This window comes from Mobula hypostoma, chromosome 13, assembly GCF_963921235.1.
Source record: "Mobula hypostoma chromosome 13, sMobHyp1.1, whole genome shotgun sequence".
Classification (NCBI taxonomy): Eukaryota; Metazoa; Chordata; class Chondrichthyes; order Myliobatiformes; family Myliobatidae; genus Mobula; species Mobula hypostoma.
In genome coordinates, this window is record NC_086109.1 from 12,816,103 (window position 1) to 12,832,006 (window position 15,904).

At 41.2% G+C, this 15,904-nt stretch overlaps 1 pseudogene; it reads left to right on the plus strand.

The window, feature by feature from the left end:
- Positions 1–435: 435 nt before the first annotated feature.
- LOC134355858 (uncharacterized) lies at positions 436–12,617 on the plus strand (annotated as a pseudogene).
- The last annotated feature ends 3,287 nt before the right edge of the window (positions 12,618–15,904 follow it).

Here is a 15,904-nt window from a genome sequence, read left to right on the forward strand (position 1 = left end):
CACACACACACACACACACAAAATTGGGAGCATCTTATGAAATAGCTGGGACCTCTGTGGACATTTCAAAGGCTGACATATTCTGAAGCAACTGAAAGTTGAACACTTTCATGGCCTCAAAAGCCGTGTATGGTATTGAATTCCATAGAGTCAACACCCTCTGGCTACACTACAGCTCTCCCCCAGTAGTGCACTGGATGGTCAGCCCTGGGTCTCTGCTCAGGACTCTGGAGTGGGAAGTGAACTCACAATGTACTGACACAGGGGAGACAGCACTGACACAGCTGACACAGTAATAGCACTGACTGCACTTCACACCAGAATCATTGGCTGTGGTGTCATGGACCACATGCTGTACGTGACCTGCACCTGTTTTTACCGTCATGTTCAAAAATAATTGTTGTATTAAATTGTTCCTTTCCCTCACATCTGACAATGCCTCCCTCAGTTTCAGGTGCATTGTGGGCAGAGAAATATGTAAAAGGAGCTGTGGGAAGAGCGATCACAATTGATTGTCACTATGAAGAAAAGTACCGCTCACACACAAAAGTATTGGTGCCATGGATGGACCGTCAGTTGTTCAGTTTCAGTGGAAACAAATGGGCAACACGGACGGAGTGGACGAGTGTCAATCACAGATAACCCGGAACGGAGAAAATTTACTGTTACTGTGGAGAATCTTCACCCTGGAGATTCAGGATGGTACAGCTGTGGAATTTCAACAACAGGTCCCGATTCGAGATTTAATTTAGAACTAAAAGTAAATGATGGTAGGTTTCTCAGTGATTGATTTGTGCCTTCCATAAAATAAATGTCTCATGATCTTTGTCAGACACTGTCCATTCCTCACTATCTCTGCATTAATATCAGTACCAAATGTTTCCCTCTATACGGCAGGTCACTGAACCCAGTTACAATTTCATTCTCTCCTGAAAGCCACCAAACATGTGACAGATATCTCCCAAGTTGCTGCCTTTAAACCTCCTGTCATAATAGAGTGGCCACTGAGTGTATGTTCATGGTCTTTTGCTTTTGTGGCCCATCCACTTCGAGCTTTGACATGTTGTACCTTCAGATGCTCTTCAGCACACCGCTGTCATAACCCACTGTTATTTGAATTCCTGTCACCTTTCTGTCGGCATGAACATGTCTGGCCATTCTCCTCTGACCTCTTTCATTAATAAAGCACTTTTGTTCACAGAATTGCTGCTCTCTGGATGTTTTTTCATGTTGTTCGTACCATTCTCAGTAAACTCTAGAGACAGTTGTGTGTGAAAATCCCAGGAGGTTAGTAGTGCCTTAGATATTTACTACCCCGTCTGGCACCAGCAATAATTGCATGGTCAAAGGCACTTAGATCACATGACTTCTGCATTCTGATGTTTGGCCTGAACATTGACTGAAACTCTTGAATATTTCTGCATGCTTTGATGAGTTGAGTTGCTGATGGTCTGATTGACTAATTAGATATTTGCATTAGTGATCAGGTTAATATTTGTACCTAATAAAGTGGCAGAAGAGTGTATGATATTTAGATGTTCATTCAGTGTCCGAATGTTTAATTCTTTCCCACAGAACGCGTGTCTGTTCCTGTGCTTCGATATCTGTCACCAGCAAATGTCTCACGTCTCAGCGGCTCAGTGTCACTTTCCTGTGAGTCTCTCCAGGGATCCCTTCCCATTCAATACAGATGGTATGAACAAACCTCATCTGTGCATCCGAACATCTCAAATACCAATGAACTGACTCTGCATTGTCAATCCTTCAATCACACACACCATCAATATTACTGTAGTGCCTCAAATTGGCTTGGAGCGAAATCCAGTGCAATGGTTAAAGTGACAGTCTTCAACAACGGAGAGATCTGCAGTTACGTGACAGAAATCAATGGCACTAGTAAGTTCTAATTTCAAGGGAGGATACATTTAAATATTTCTTTTTATTACTCTGTTACTGCTGCTCTTATACCTCGCGTGAGGGTAAGGAATTTCTTTGCATTTGTGGAAGCTGCACATTGCAGCCTCCATGGGGTAGAACTAAAGTGCAGTGAACAGTTAAGTCTGTCACTTGCTCCTGGAAGATATGGAGCATCTCAAACATAGTTGGACTTGCGCATCTCAACAAATTGAGAGCATTCCATTAATACTTCTGGCTTTACATTGAAAAGTCCAGACTGGTATCGACTTCTGATTCTCATAAAAGCAAAGGGAAGGACTTATAATATTGCAAATATTAGTGGGAATGACAGAAATTTGGCAATGGCAGGGGCAGAGATGAGTGTTGTTGCTATTACTAAGCAAAACGTGCTTGAGAAGCTGAGGGATCTGAAAGTAGATGAGTCATTTGGACTAGATGTACTACATCCCAAGTTACTGAAAGAGTTATTTAAAGAAATCGTGGAGGCATTAGTGGTGATCTTTCAAGAATAATTAGACTGGAATGTTCAAAGGATTGGAAAATTGGAAGTATCACCATACTCTTTAAGAAAGGAGGGAGGCGAAAGGAAGGAAATTGTCAACCAGTTAGCATGACTTTAGTAGTTGTGAAGATGTGGGAGTCTATTATTAAGAACAGGATTTTGGGGTACTTGGAGGTATATGATCAAAAGTGGTTTCCTTATGGGGAAATCATCCTGAAAAATCAGCCTCAGAATGCAAGGGCGTCCCTTTATTTTATTTATTTACCGATAGAGTACAGAATAGGCCCTTCCAGCCCTTTGGGTCACAACACCGAGTGAACTCTCGACAAACCCAATTAACTGTAACATAATCACAGGGCAATCTGCAAAGAGCAGTTATCCTAATAAGTATGTCTTTGGACTGTGGGAGGAAACAGGACCACTCGGGGAGACCCTATACATTCCACATGGAAGATGTATAGACTCTGTACATTAGAACAGAGATGAGGAGGAATTTCTGTAACCAGAGGGTGTTGAATCTGTGGAATTCAATACCATACATGGCTTTTGAGGCCAAGACATTGAGTATATTTAAAGCGTACTTAATAGTTTCTTGTTTAGGAAAGGCATCAAAAGATTACGGGGAGAAATGCCAAGGATGGAATTGAGTGGGATAATAAGTCAGCCTTGATGGAATAGTGGAGCAGACTGTATAGGCCAAATGGCCTAATTCTCCTCCTATGTCTAATGGTCTCATTGTCTTTGGTCGTCTCTAGCTTTTGAATATCTGAGCATCCCAGGTAAATTACCAACCGCTGAAACTGGGTTTTTGTTTGTTAAATAAAAAACCTCACTCACTTTGAGACATGAGAAGGAAATCCATTTCTTCTGTGAACAAGGCTGCTGCATTTCATGATTACAACAAGGATAACAAACTTTCAAGTCCCTTTTAATCACTAAAGGAATGTCATTCCAAGGTGAGGAATGGGCTGGTGTTCAGCTTTCTGCACAGCAAGGTTTACGTGTCTTTATGCTGAACTGAGGCTGTGGTTGGCAATTAATGGCCTCATTAATTGGCTACAGTGATGACTGGCTTCTTGGCTGTGGCCTCAGTTTTGTGAATTTCAGTTCCAAATGTTATTTGCTTACTTTGATTTCTCTTTCTTCTGTATATTGGGTGTTCTATTTTTTTTGTGATTGCCTGGAAGGAGGTGAATCTCAAGGTTGTATATGGTATAGATTCTTTGATAATAAGTATACTTTGAACTTTGATTTTTGAGATTGAAGTGCAATCTGATTGGCTGTGATCCCATAAGCTGTCACATCTATGCAATGAAATAGAATTCTGAATTTATCCTTTTAAAAGCATGTTCCAGTTTAGAGAGGATGCTGCAGAGTCAGGGAGTTATAGGTTATGGACACAGGAGTTTCACCCCAAATCATCCATGCAGACCACAGTATCTTCCTGAGCTTCTCCCATTTCATTGCATTTGTCTCGTATCCTTCTAAAACTTGCCTATTAATGAGCTTGTCCAAATGTATTTTAAATAGTGTATTTGTAACCATCTCTAGTACTTCCTCTGGCAGCCTTTTCCACGCACACACTGCTCTGTGTGTAAAGCAAGGCTGCTCCAGGCTCTCTAAGAATTTCCCCTCACTCCTTAAGCCGAGTGTCTCTAGTTTTCAACTCCCACACCCAGGATAAAGACTGTGATCATGCACCCTACCGTTGCCCACAAAACAAAGTAACACAATAGAATCCATGTAAAACCACACACAACAAAGACTGACAAAAAGCCAATGTGCAAGCGATGATGAATCGTGCAAATAATAAAAATACGTAAACAAATAATACATAGAAGATGAGAGGCAGAGTCTCTGAAAGCGAGTCCGCAGCTACAGAGTCAGTTCAGTGCTGAGGCGAGTGAAACTAATCCAGGAGCCTGATAGCTGCAGGACAACAACTGTTTATTATGAACCCTGTGGTGTGGGGCCCAAGACTCCTGCACCTTCCACCTGATGGTAGGACCGAGAAGAGAGGGAGATGGGTCAAATGCAAGCGGACAATACAGGCTCAGGTGGGGAGGGGGCAGCTTGCTGGCACTGAGTAATGGGGCTGAACACCGGCTCATTTTCAAGATCCTCGTGTAAACTTACACAACTCTTTCCACTCTCCACCACACTGCAGTGTCACCCATAACTTATTAATCATGCCACCTACATTTTCATTCCAAATTATTAATATTGACGACAAATAAGAGTGGTTAACAAATACAACACTGATCCTGATGGCACACCACTGGTGATAAAGTCTGATGTTGTCAGAAAACCAACACTCCACTACCAGTCTGTATCCTTCCGTCAAGCCTATTCAATATCCATCCAGCTAGGTTACCATGTGATCTCACATTACAGATCAGTCTGCTATGCAAGGTACGGTCATAAGCCCTGCTAAACAAAACAGATAAACACTTAGGTCCTGTCCTCATCAGTTCCTTTGATTATCTCTCAAAAAAAACTCAGTCAAATATTTTTGGGAGAGGATTTCCCATGCACAATATCATGTTGACTATCCCAAATCAGATCTTGCCTTTGTAAATTCAAGGAGATCTTGTTTCACACAATTGCCTCCAGAAAGTTAACCCCCCACTGATCTTGTGCTCACCTGCCTGGAATGGGACTGGATCAGTAATCTATTGACTCTGAAATGTGGAAACACACTGAGACATTATTGGGCAGTGATAATGATGACTCCAATCAAATAAGAATCGTTACTTGTGAAGAGGTGTGAGCACGAGATGAGGGACGATGCTAGGGCCTCTGCCCCTTCCCTCTTCAGTCCTGACGAAGGGTTCCGGCCCGAAAAGTCAACTCATCGTTTCCACGGATGCTTCCTGACCTGCTGAGTTCCTCCAGCATGTTGTAAGTGTTGCTTTGATCCCAGCATCTGCAGATTATTTTGTGTTTTCGATGCTGTTATCTTCTCAGTCAATGTGGAATTCAATTACACCAATTGACAGTGTAGCAGTTTCCTTAGGACACAGTGACAGTTTTAAATTAAATATCTTTATTATGATGATTGCATTTCTTATCTTTTGTGTCAGATTCAGTGTGATAATGATTTTGTACTCCTTTACACCTTTGTACAGGAAATGACATTGAAACCATCTAGAATCTTGAATCTCCCTGTGTTGATTTGATTTTACCTGTGCATTTTCTGAGAAACTTCTCCCTCAGTTTCAGGTGCCTTATGGGCAGAAGATAAAGTAAGAGGAGTTGTGGGAAGAGCGATCACAATCGATTGTCACTATGCACCAATGTACCGTTCACACACAAAGTATTTGTGCCGCATGTGGGGTCATCAATGCACATCGTCAGTGAATACAAATGGGGCAAATGAGCAGTATGGAAGAATGACAATCAGAGATAACACAACCCAGGGAATATTTACTGTAACTATGGAGAATCTTGTCTCTAATGATACAGGACATTACAGATGTGGAATTACAACATCTGGCAATCATCCAGTGTTTGACATGCATCTACAAGTATCTGACGGTAGGTTTCTTTTTGATTGACTTGATGTCTCCAATGAAATGCCTGATTCATATTTTCTCTGGGAAGAGTCAGGGCGGCAGGAATATCCGGAGGCTCCACAGCAGTGCAGAGCCCTGCAGGGAGTAGACAAGGGTAAAGAAACCCCGCTCATGTTGCTCTCACCCAGTGCAGGGTCTGACCCACTGATGGGACACCAATTTCCAATGGAAAGCTCAGCACATTTTCCTGCCTCCGAACTCCATGAAATGTCACCCTGTCAGAGGAGGAGGTGTTTCCCATCCTGAGGCATATCAGTGTGGAAATATCACCTGGGCCTGCTAAGGTGTTCCCTCAGACCTGACGGGAGACACGTGCAGAAAATACCTGGTCCCTGACAGACATACTGAAACTATTCTTAGCAACCGGAGAGGTACCAGAGGATCGGAGAGTAGCCAATACTGTTCTGCTGTTTAAAAAAGGCTCTAAGCATAAATTAGGAAATTGTAGGGCAGTGAATCTCACATCTCACATCAGTTGCAGGAAAATTATTGGAATGTATTCTAACTGAGCAGATAGATATATCATATTTGGATAGACATGGGCTGATTAAGAATAGTCAGCATGGCTTCGTGTGTGGTAGTACATGTCTAATCAAACTTATAGATTTTATCGAGAAGGTTACCAGGAAAGTGGATAAAGGCAAGACAGTGGATGTTGTTTACGTAGACTATTAGCAAAGCATTTACCCTCTCCTAAACATCCACATCCTTTCCACAGGGTTGCAAACAGAACTACATATTATTGTTTTCGATATGACCTATCCAAAGTTTTATGAAGCTACAAAATGCCTTGTCAGCTTTAGTCTCCAACATCAATTGAATTGAATTGAATTGACTCTCTTCCTTATCCATCACACACGAAGAGTAAAAACCTTTATGTTGCGTCTCTGTTTGAATCTGCAATGTGCAATTTATATTCATTTGTAGAAAATAGTATGTGCAACAGGACAGTCAATATAGCATAGAAATACAATTGTATCAGTGTGAATTCATCAGGCTAATGGCCTGGTGGAAGAAGCTGTCCCAGGGACTGTTCATCCTGGTTTTAATGCGGTGGTACCATTTCTCGGATGGTAGCAGGTGGAGCAGTTCGTAATTGGGTTGACTTGGGTCCCCATGGATCCTTTGAGTCCACACCTGACACTGTAAATGTCCTGAATAGTGGGGAGTTCACATCCACTGATGCGCTGGACTGTCCGCACCAAACTCTGTGATTGAGTGAAGTACAGTTTGCATCCATAGCAGTGATGCAGCCAGTCAGGATGCTCTCAGTTGTGCCCCTGCAGAAAGTCGTTAGGATTTGGGGACTCATGCCAATCCTCTTCAACAGTCTGATTTGAAAGAGGTCCTGTTGTGCATTTTTCACCACACAGCCGGTCCTCGGTGATGTGTATACTGAGGAACTTAAAGCTGTTTACCCTCTCAGCCCCAGATCCATTGAAGTCAATATGGGTGAGACTGTCTCCGTTTCTCCTGCAGACCACAACCAGCTTCTTTGTTTTTGCGACATTGAAGGAGAGATTTGTTTCTTGATACAACTGTGTCAGGGTGATGACTTCTTCTCAGTAGGCTGTCTTGTTATTATTTGAGATAAGGCCAATCAGTGTAATGTTGTCGGCAAATTTAATTTGCAGATTTGAGCTGTGGGTCCAATAGTCAGGAGTCATCCCAATAAATCTATACTGAACTTCCTTCAATCAGTATATCCATCCTTAAACTGAATGAATAAAATTACGCAGAGTACTCCAGACATGGTCTCAACAACACCGCCTGCAGTGCAACAAGAATTCATTCTGTCGAAACTCCAAACCTTTTGCAATAAAGGACTGTACACCATTTGCTTTTCTTCCAAACTGTCATGCAAAAACTTTTTTTCCATTTGTTCATAAGACACCTGGATGCCTTTTTTCACTCATTTACAGTTTTTTTTATAATACTGTATTGTAGATAACAGTCTATTTTTAGGTTCCTTACACTGAGGGTCATAACCTCATACTGTCCTATTCTCCATGTTTTGGCTCCACATTCATCTATCTATGTACAGTTGGGGAGCCCTGATATCATCATCGACCCAGACATTTTTATGTCATTGGCAATGTAGTGGTTACTTTACAAACCAAAAACTCAAGAGAGGTGGGACTCGACACTGTATGATGCATTTCCAAATAACTGTGCTCCAAGTCGAAGAAAGTACTTTGATTCTTTATTATGAAAATTCACGAGGGGAATTGATAATGTGAACATTCACAGATTTAACAAGAGCTTAGGGGCATGTTTTTCACACAGAGAGTAGTGGGTATATGGAGTGAGCTGCTAGAGGAACAGGGAAAAGTGAGTACAGTAAAAATGAATAGAAGATTTCTATACTAGCACATATATAGAAAAGGGAAATGGGACTAATACAACCAGGTGGAATGACGAGCTCAGGCTGGTCAGTGTGAATGAGTTGAGCTGAAGGGCCTGTTCCCTTACAGTATAACACTTCGATGTTCAATGACGTTTGTCTGACCAATATTAGAACAGGAATAGAAGAGATTCTGCAGATGCTGGACAGCAAGAGCAACATATATAAAATTGTGGAGGAAATCAGCAGGCCAGGCAGCATCTATGAATGAAATCAACAGTTGATGTTTCAGGCTAAGACCCTCATCAGAAATGTCGACTGTTTATACATTTCTGTAGATACTGCCAGATCTGACCAGTTCCTCCAGCATTTTGTAATAAACTAGAGTCGCTTTGTCATTGAGAACAGAAATGTGATCCTGTTGTATAACTCTCTGATGTTAATGACATTTATCTGCCAAATATGTCGTCATGCGCTACTGCTTGATAACATTTGGAAAACACATCCACGTGAGACTGAATTTTCATTCCTTGACTCAACAGGACGTGAATATTCATTTACAACAGTGTCATCTGCAAGGTAAATCACTTGATTCAGTTTTGCTTAATGGTACAATGTTCTCATTGCTAGTTCTATGTTTGGCCCTTGCTGATATTATGCTGAATGTTCTCTGAGACCAAGCATTCTGAGTCTTCTGCCTTCTTCTTGCACACTTTATCTTCCAAATCTTTATGCAGAACTGCTCAACATTTGTTTTTTTCCTAATGCATTAATTTGTTTTATGCCCACATCATTTTTTAAATCACGATAACATACATTTTATTGTTTGAACATCTTTTTGCTTTTATGCATGCTCTGGTTGATTGATCCTGCAGTTGTTTCAATTTACAAATTCTCTATTGGCTTTTGGATTTGTACTGAAGTTTGTTGAACCTAATTCCTCCATCCCCACATAAACACCAGTCCAGGAATAATGAGATTTTTTTTCCTGATCAACAATGATTATCTTTCTCAGTTTCATATTCATTCATTTGTTTTGTGGCGTGTTGTATGACTTGGATGATTATGGTCTTTCCAAGACTATGATTGTTTTTGGCAAATTTTTCCAAAGAAGTTGTTTACCATTGACCTCTTATGGGCAGTGTCTTTATAAGACAGGTTATCCCAGCCATTATCAAGACACTTCAGAGATTGTCTCCCTGGCATCATTGGTCGCATAGCCAGCTGCTCATATGACCATCCAGCACCTGTCCAATGGCTTCATGCCACCCTCATCTGTAGAGTTAAGCAAATGCTACACCTTGCCCAAGGGGCAAGGGTGACCAACAGACTAGCAGAAGGAAGGAGCACCTTAGATTGGGTGTTGTATAGTAACCTAGATCTTATTAGGGAGTTTAATGTAAAGGAAGCCTTAGGAGGCAGTGATCATAATACAGGTCAACTTTCATTAATCATGCACCATTGGGACCTAAGGAGTGAAAATGCCGAATTACAGAAGGATCACATTAAGGATAATCAGTGCCAGGTTATCGAAGGAACCGGATACAGGTTGTGGGATTAGTGAAGGTCGACTGTATGATTGAATTCACACTGCAATTTGAGAGGAAGAAGCATAACTCATATGTATCAGTATCGCAAAGTGAATTACAGAGACATGAGAGAAGAGCTTGTGCAGGTGGATCGAAGGAGATGCCGGCAGGGTTGACGGCAGAGCAGAGATGGCTGAATTTTCTGAGAATAGTTCACAGGGCACAGTATAGATATGTCCCACAGAGGAAGAATTTACAAATGGCAGCCGTAGGCAACTGTGGCTGACAAATGAAGTTAAGGGCTGCATTAAAGCCAAGGGAAGAGCATATAAGGTAGTAAAGGTGAGTGGGTAGCTGGATGATTGGGGAGCTTTTAAAATCCAAAATGAGGCAACTAAGAAAGCGATAAGAAGTGAAAAGATGAAATATGAGGGCAGACTAGTCAATAATATAAAGCAGGATACCAAAAGTTTTTCAGTTATATAAAGAGTAAAAGGGAGGAGAGAGGTGATATTAGACAACTGAAAAATTATGCTGGTGAGCTAATAATGGGGGGGCAAAGAAATGGCAAATGAACTTAATAGGTGCTTTGCATCTGTCTTCACTGTGGAAGATACTAGCAGTGTGCCAGAGGTCCGTGAGTGTCAGGGAGCAGGAGTGAGTGCCATTGCTATTAGAAAGGAAAAGAAGTGCAAAGCAAACTCAAAGGTATTAACATGGATAAGACACCTTGACCAGATGGACTACATCCCAGAGTCCTGAGAGAGATTTCAGAAGAGATAATAGATTCATTGGTCATCATCGTTCAAGAATAACTTGATTCTGGCATGGTCCCAGAGGAATGTAAGATTGCAACTGTCACTCCATTCTTTAAGAAAGGAGGAATGCAAAAGAAAGGAAATCATAGCTCAGTTAGCCTAAACTTGTTTGTCAATGATTTAGATAACAGAGTTGACGGCTTTGTGGCAAAGTTTGCTGATGGTAGAAAGGTAGGTGCAGTGGTAGGTAGTGCTGAGGAAGCAAAGCGATTGCAGCAGGACTTAGTCCAAATTGGAAGAATGGGCAGAGTGTGGCAGATGGAATACAGTGTGGGGAAATGTATGATAACGCATTTTTTTAAAAGGAACAATAGTGCGCACCGTTATCTAACTGGGGAGAAGTTTCAAACATCATAGTTGCAGAGGGACTTAGGAGACCTCGTGTAAGACTCCCAGAGGTTAATTTACAGGCTGAAACTGTGGTAAAGAAGGCAAATGCAATTTTGTTATTTCTTTCAAGGGGAAGAGAATATAAAAGCAAAGAGATAATGTTGAGTCTTTATAAGACACTAATCAGGCTGCACTTGGACTTGAATATTCTCTACAGTTTTGGGTCCCATATCTCAGAAAGAATATGTTGTCTTTGGAGAAAATCCAGACAAGTTCACGAGGATGATTCCTGGGATGAAGGACATAACATATGAGGACCCTCTGGCAGCTTTGGGACTGTACTAAATGGAATTCAGAAGAATGTATGGGGATTTCATCAAACCTACCAGATGCAGGAAGGACTAGATAGGGGTAATGTGGAGAGGCTGTTTCCTATGGTGGGGGCTATTCAGAACTAGAGGGCACAGCCTCAAAATTCAGCTCTGACCCTTTAGAACGGAGGTAAGGAGGAAATTTTTAGCCAGAGAGTAGTAAATCTGTAGAATGCTGAACCACAGATTGTGGTGAAGGCCAAGTCCGTGTGTATATTTAAGGCCGAAGTGGATCGTTTCCTGATGGGGCAGGGCGTCAAAGGATATGGCGAGAAGGCAGGTGTATGGAGCTGAGTGGAATCCAGGATCAGCCGTGACGAAATGGCAGAGCAGACTCGATGGGATGAATGGCCTGATTCTGCTCCTTTGTCTTCGGGTCTTACACCTCTGGTAGAGATGTATTTCCGCCCCACAACTCCATATTAATCATTCTAATTTTTCTGCATTATTTCACGTCCCTTCTCCCTTTCACCATCAGTCACGCATCATTTATTATCTTTCACATCTATCCATGTGCACTCTATCACTGTCTTCCTTACGGCAGTGTCCACTTCCTTCAATTGTATTTCTTTATCATCGTCGCACCTCTGCACTTCACCATTTCTTTCTCTTCCTTCACAAAATTTATTTTTACTTTGCAATTTCTGATTCGCAGTCCTCATTTTCCCAGCAGTCATGTCCCAGTAATTAGGTCTGTAACTGACGATCACAGGTTATTTTCTCTCTCTCAGTTGAACACTCGTTTATTCTCCTGTTTGAACTCCCCCGGCTCAGCTGCTTTACCTCACTCCACTCCACCGAGATTACAGCAGAAACAGGAGGCAAATGATTGAAACACAATGCTGCCCCATTTCCTTGCACTGATTCTATATCTCTTCCCCTTTGCTCAGTTTCATGATATGGAAGGTGGGCCGTTGGCTGCTCTTCGCTCTCCTGATGTTCAGCACGAGTTCAGTCCTGTGGTTCACAAGAGAAACTGAGGTAGGCTTATGGATATCAGTGGAATCACTTTCAAATATACTGCTCATGATATAACTCAGCTTTGACATGCTCTCTTGTGTGTGGAATGCTTAATGTCAATGTATAGAATGCTTGTTTCAGACGGAATTTCGTAGTGAGTGAAATAGAGCAGAGATCCCATTGTCAAAAATTCTCATGGATTGATCATTGCCTTTTCCAGAGACGTGAAGAATCTGATCCTCACAGCACGGTGGTCCAGGAGGTAAAGTGAAGACTCCCAGATTACACTGACTGTGCTGCAATTTTGCATCAAGAACAAATATTAGTTTTTCTGCCCACTTTGTGCTGTGAGAATTCAACTGCTGTCTCCGTGAAGATAAAAAATAACAAGACAATGTCGTCATCCTTCAAGGCAGTGACTTTGATTTTTGAATTCCTTCTCCAACATGTTACCCTCAAGGATATCAATATAGTGGCAGTTTTCCCAATGCTTCCTTCATCACCACAGCTAAAAATTTAACCCTTACATACCTCTGAAATGATTAACACCCTTTTACATGGTTAAACTTTGTTCTATGGATTCAAATGCCCGCAGATGTTTTTTATTCTCATAACCAATCAATGCTAATCAATTAAGATGCTTCTTCATAAACTGATATTATCAAGAAAGGGGTTTGTTTCAAACTGAAATGCATTTATGGGAAATAGATAACATTCAGGCTCCTGGACTTCCCTTTGTTGTCTGCAGCTGTGAATCTTCAGGAAAGAGAAGCAGTTGATTGCTCATTCTGATATTCCATCAGAACACATTTATGAAGTATTAGCTTGACTTTTATCTCTTCAGAAGCTGTCGGACATACTGGGTATTTGTATTATTCAAAGATTTCATTTCAGATAGGTACATATTCATGGTTCATAGTTCAAGTTTTATTGTCAATCAGCCACCATACATGAATATGCATGAATACAGACAAATGAAACAGTGTTACTCTGGGGCCAAGGTACAAAACATAGTACCAATATTCACACACGGCACAAAGTACCTATAACATATTTAAGATATTAATAAAATACAGTCACGATGATCGAAAATGCCACCATCTTATTTTGCTTGTGTGTTCAGAAATATTGTTAATGTCCAGCAGGCTCTGGTGTTTGTAAAAACTACATTTAAAATGGGCAATAATACATTTGGTTGAGCTCATAGAAGCCACAACAATTGAACATGCCACTATCTTACTTTGCTTTTGTGTTCAGAAATATTGCTACACAGCGATTGCTGTGAAGAATTATTCAATATGGTACTATTGATGTCACTGTAGAAAGGTGTTAAAGGACAAAGAGCAATAGAAAGTAATATAGGGAGCTGAATAAAATGAGTGATGCACAACTTGTTGCATCTTGTATCAGTCAACGGGTTGTGAAATTCCAAACAGGAGATGTGGTGTACATCAAAGCTGATCTGTGACTGTAACCCAAAATTGTACAATAAACCATCTTATTTAAAAATGACAGAAGAAGAACTCCATTGTTGTAATCATGAAGTTCGAAAACGTAATTACTTACTCCTAATCAGGTACAAATGATCAGGTGACATAACGTCCTTCACCTGATTTGTGAGAAAGTGATGCAATATGACCAGAGTCTGTTTTGAGTTCCTAACCTCTTCAGGTCACGGTTATCTCATGAGTGTTGATTAGCCACAGATACTTCCAGATTCAGTTACCCCACTGATGGGATGGATTGCCTTAAAATGGAGCCTTACACTATCATTGGGCATCACAAAGCACAGAGTGGTAAACATTGCAAGATTCCACAGTTCAATTTACAGGATTGAGTTTTGCTTTGAGCAAATATGATTAAACAACATTTTTACGCACTTCATTGAATTGCTGTAAAATGTTGAAACTCTAATCCACCAGTGAAACACAGGATGTGATTCATATCTGCACACTTGTTCTCATCAGCACCTGGTACTGTGGTTTGCTGAGCTGTTTTCTGATGTGATGAGGCATTCAAGGAAGAGGATGGAAGAAGTTCTCATTCTGGAGTACCCACTGCAGTATCTCCACATTGTGTTTCATAAGGAAAGTACAGAGGGCAGAGGTTCCAGACAAAGATCTTTACGGGAAATAACCATCAAACAGCTAACAAGAGTGCCTGCCTGATACAACAATCTCAATGTTCATACGATGTGATGCACACAATTCATGCAGTCCTGTGAGTCTGTTGGGGGCATCTACTAGGGTCTTTTAAGAGTCACCTAGATAGGTACATGTAGCTTAGAAAAATAGAGGGTTATGGGTAACCCTAGGTAATTCCTAAAGTAAGTACACGTTCGGCACAGCATTGTGGGCCAAAGGGCCTTTATTGTGCTGTGGGTTTTCTATATTTCTATATACAGTACCTTCGGTCGCCTCTTTATCATGTACCTCCTACACCTGATAAAGTGACTACTGAGTGTATATTTGTGGTCCCCTGCTGCTAAAGACGATCCATTTCGAGGTTTGATTTGTTGTGCTTCTACTCACCCCTGTCATAACACACGGTTGTTTGAATTACTGTCACATTCCTCCCAACTTGAACCAGTCTGCTGCTCTCCTCAGACTTCTCTCTTTAACAAGGCGTGTTTGTCACAGATCTGACGCGCTGATATTTTATTTTTTAGTTTTTTGCACCATTCTCTAAAATCTCCGGAAACTTGTGTATGAAAATTCCAGGAGATCAGCATTTTCTGAGATACTCAAACAGCCCTGTCTGGCATCAATCATCATTCCACGGTCAAAGTCACTTCGATCATATTTCTTCAACACAAAATAATCTGCAGATGCTGTGATCAAAGCAACACTTACAGTACGCTGGATGAACTCAGCACGTCGGGCAGCATCAGTGGAAACGATGAGTCGACGTTTCGGGCCGGGACCCTTGGTCAGGACTGAAGAATGAAGGAGGTGGAAGGATTTGAAGAATGCTTGTAGGTTCAGTTGAAAGACCAGTAATTTGAAAGACAAAGTGAGGGGGAGGGGAAGGGGAAGCATCCTCGAAGCAACCCCTCCCCGACCCCTTTGTCTTTCAAATTACTGGTTTGTCCAAATGGAGAGGTTCTGTGCTTTTACACTTTGACTCCATGACTCTAGCTTGGAACAAGTGAAGAACATTACAGACGTTCATAATACTAGTTTAAGTTAACTGTGCACTTATATTCCAAATTGTATAGTTCTGACTCTATTAATGATAATATTGCAATTAATAATGTTTTCGATCAATTAAATATTCTTAATCTTTCGATAAATGATCGTAGGCAATTGGATCAAGCTATTTCCCAGGAGGACATTGCCCAGGCTATTCGAGAATTGCATTCTGGGAAACCGCCAGGACTCGACAGATTCTCTGGAGAGTTTTATTAGGCTTTTTCCTCCTTGCTTATACCACATTTATGTTCTACCCTTACAGATTCCTTTAAGGTAGGAAGGTTACCGCAGTCTTTTTACAAAGCTTCCCTTTCGCTTATTCTTAAAAAGAATAAGAATCTTACTGACAGTTCTTCATATAGACCTA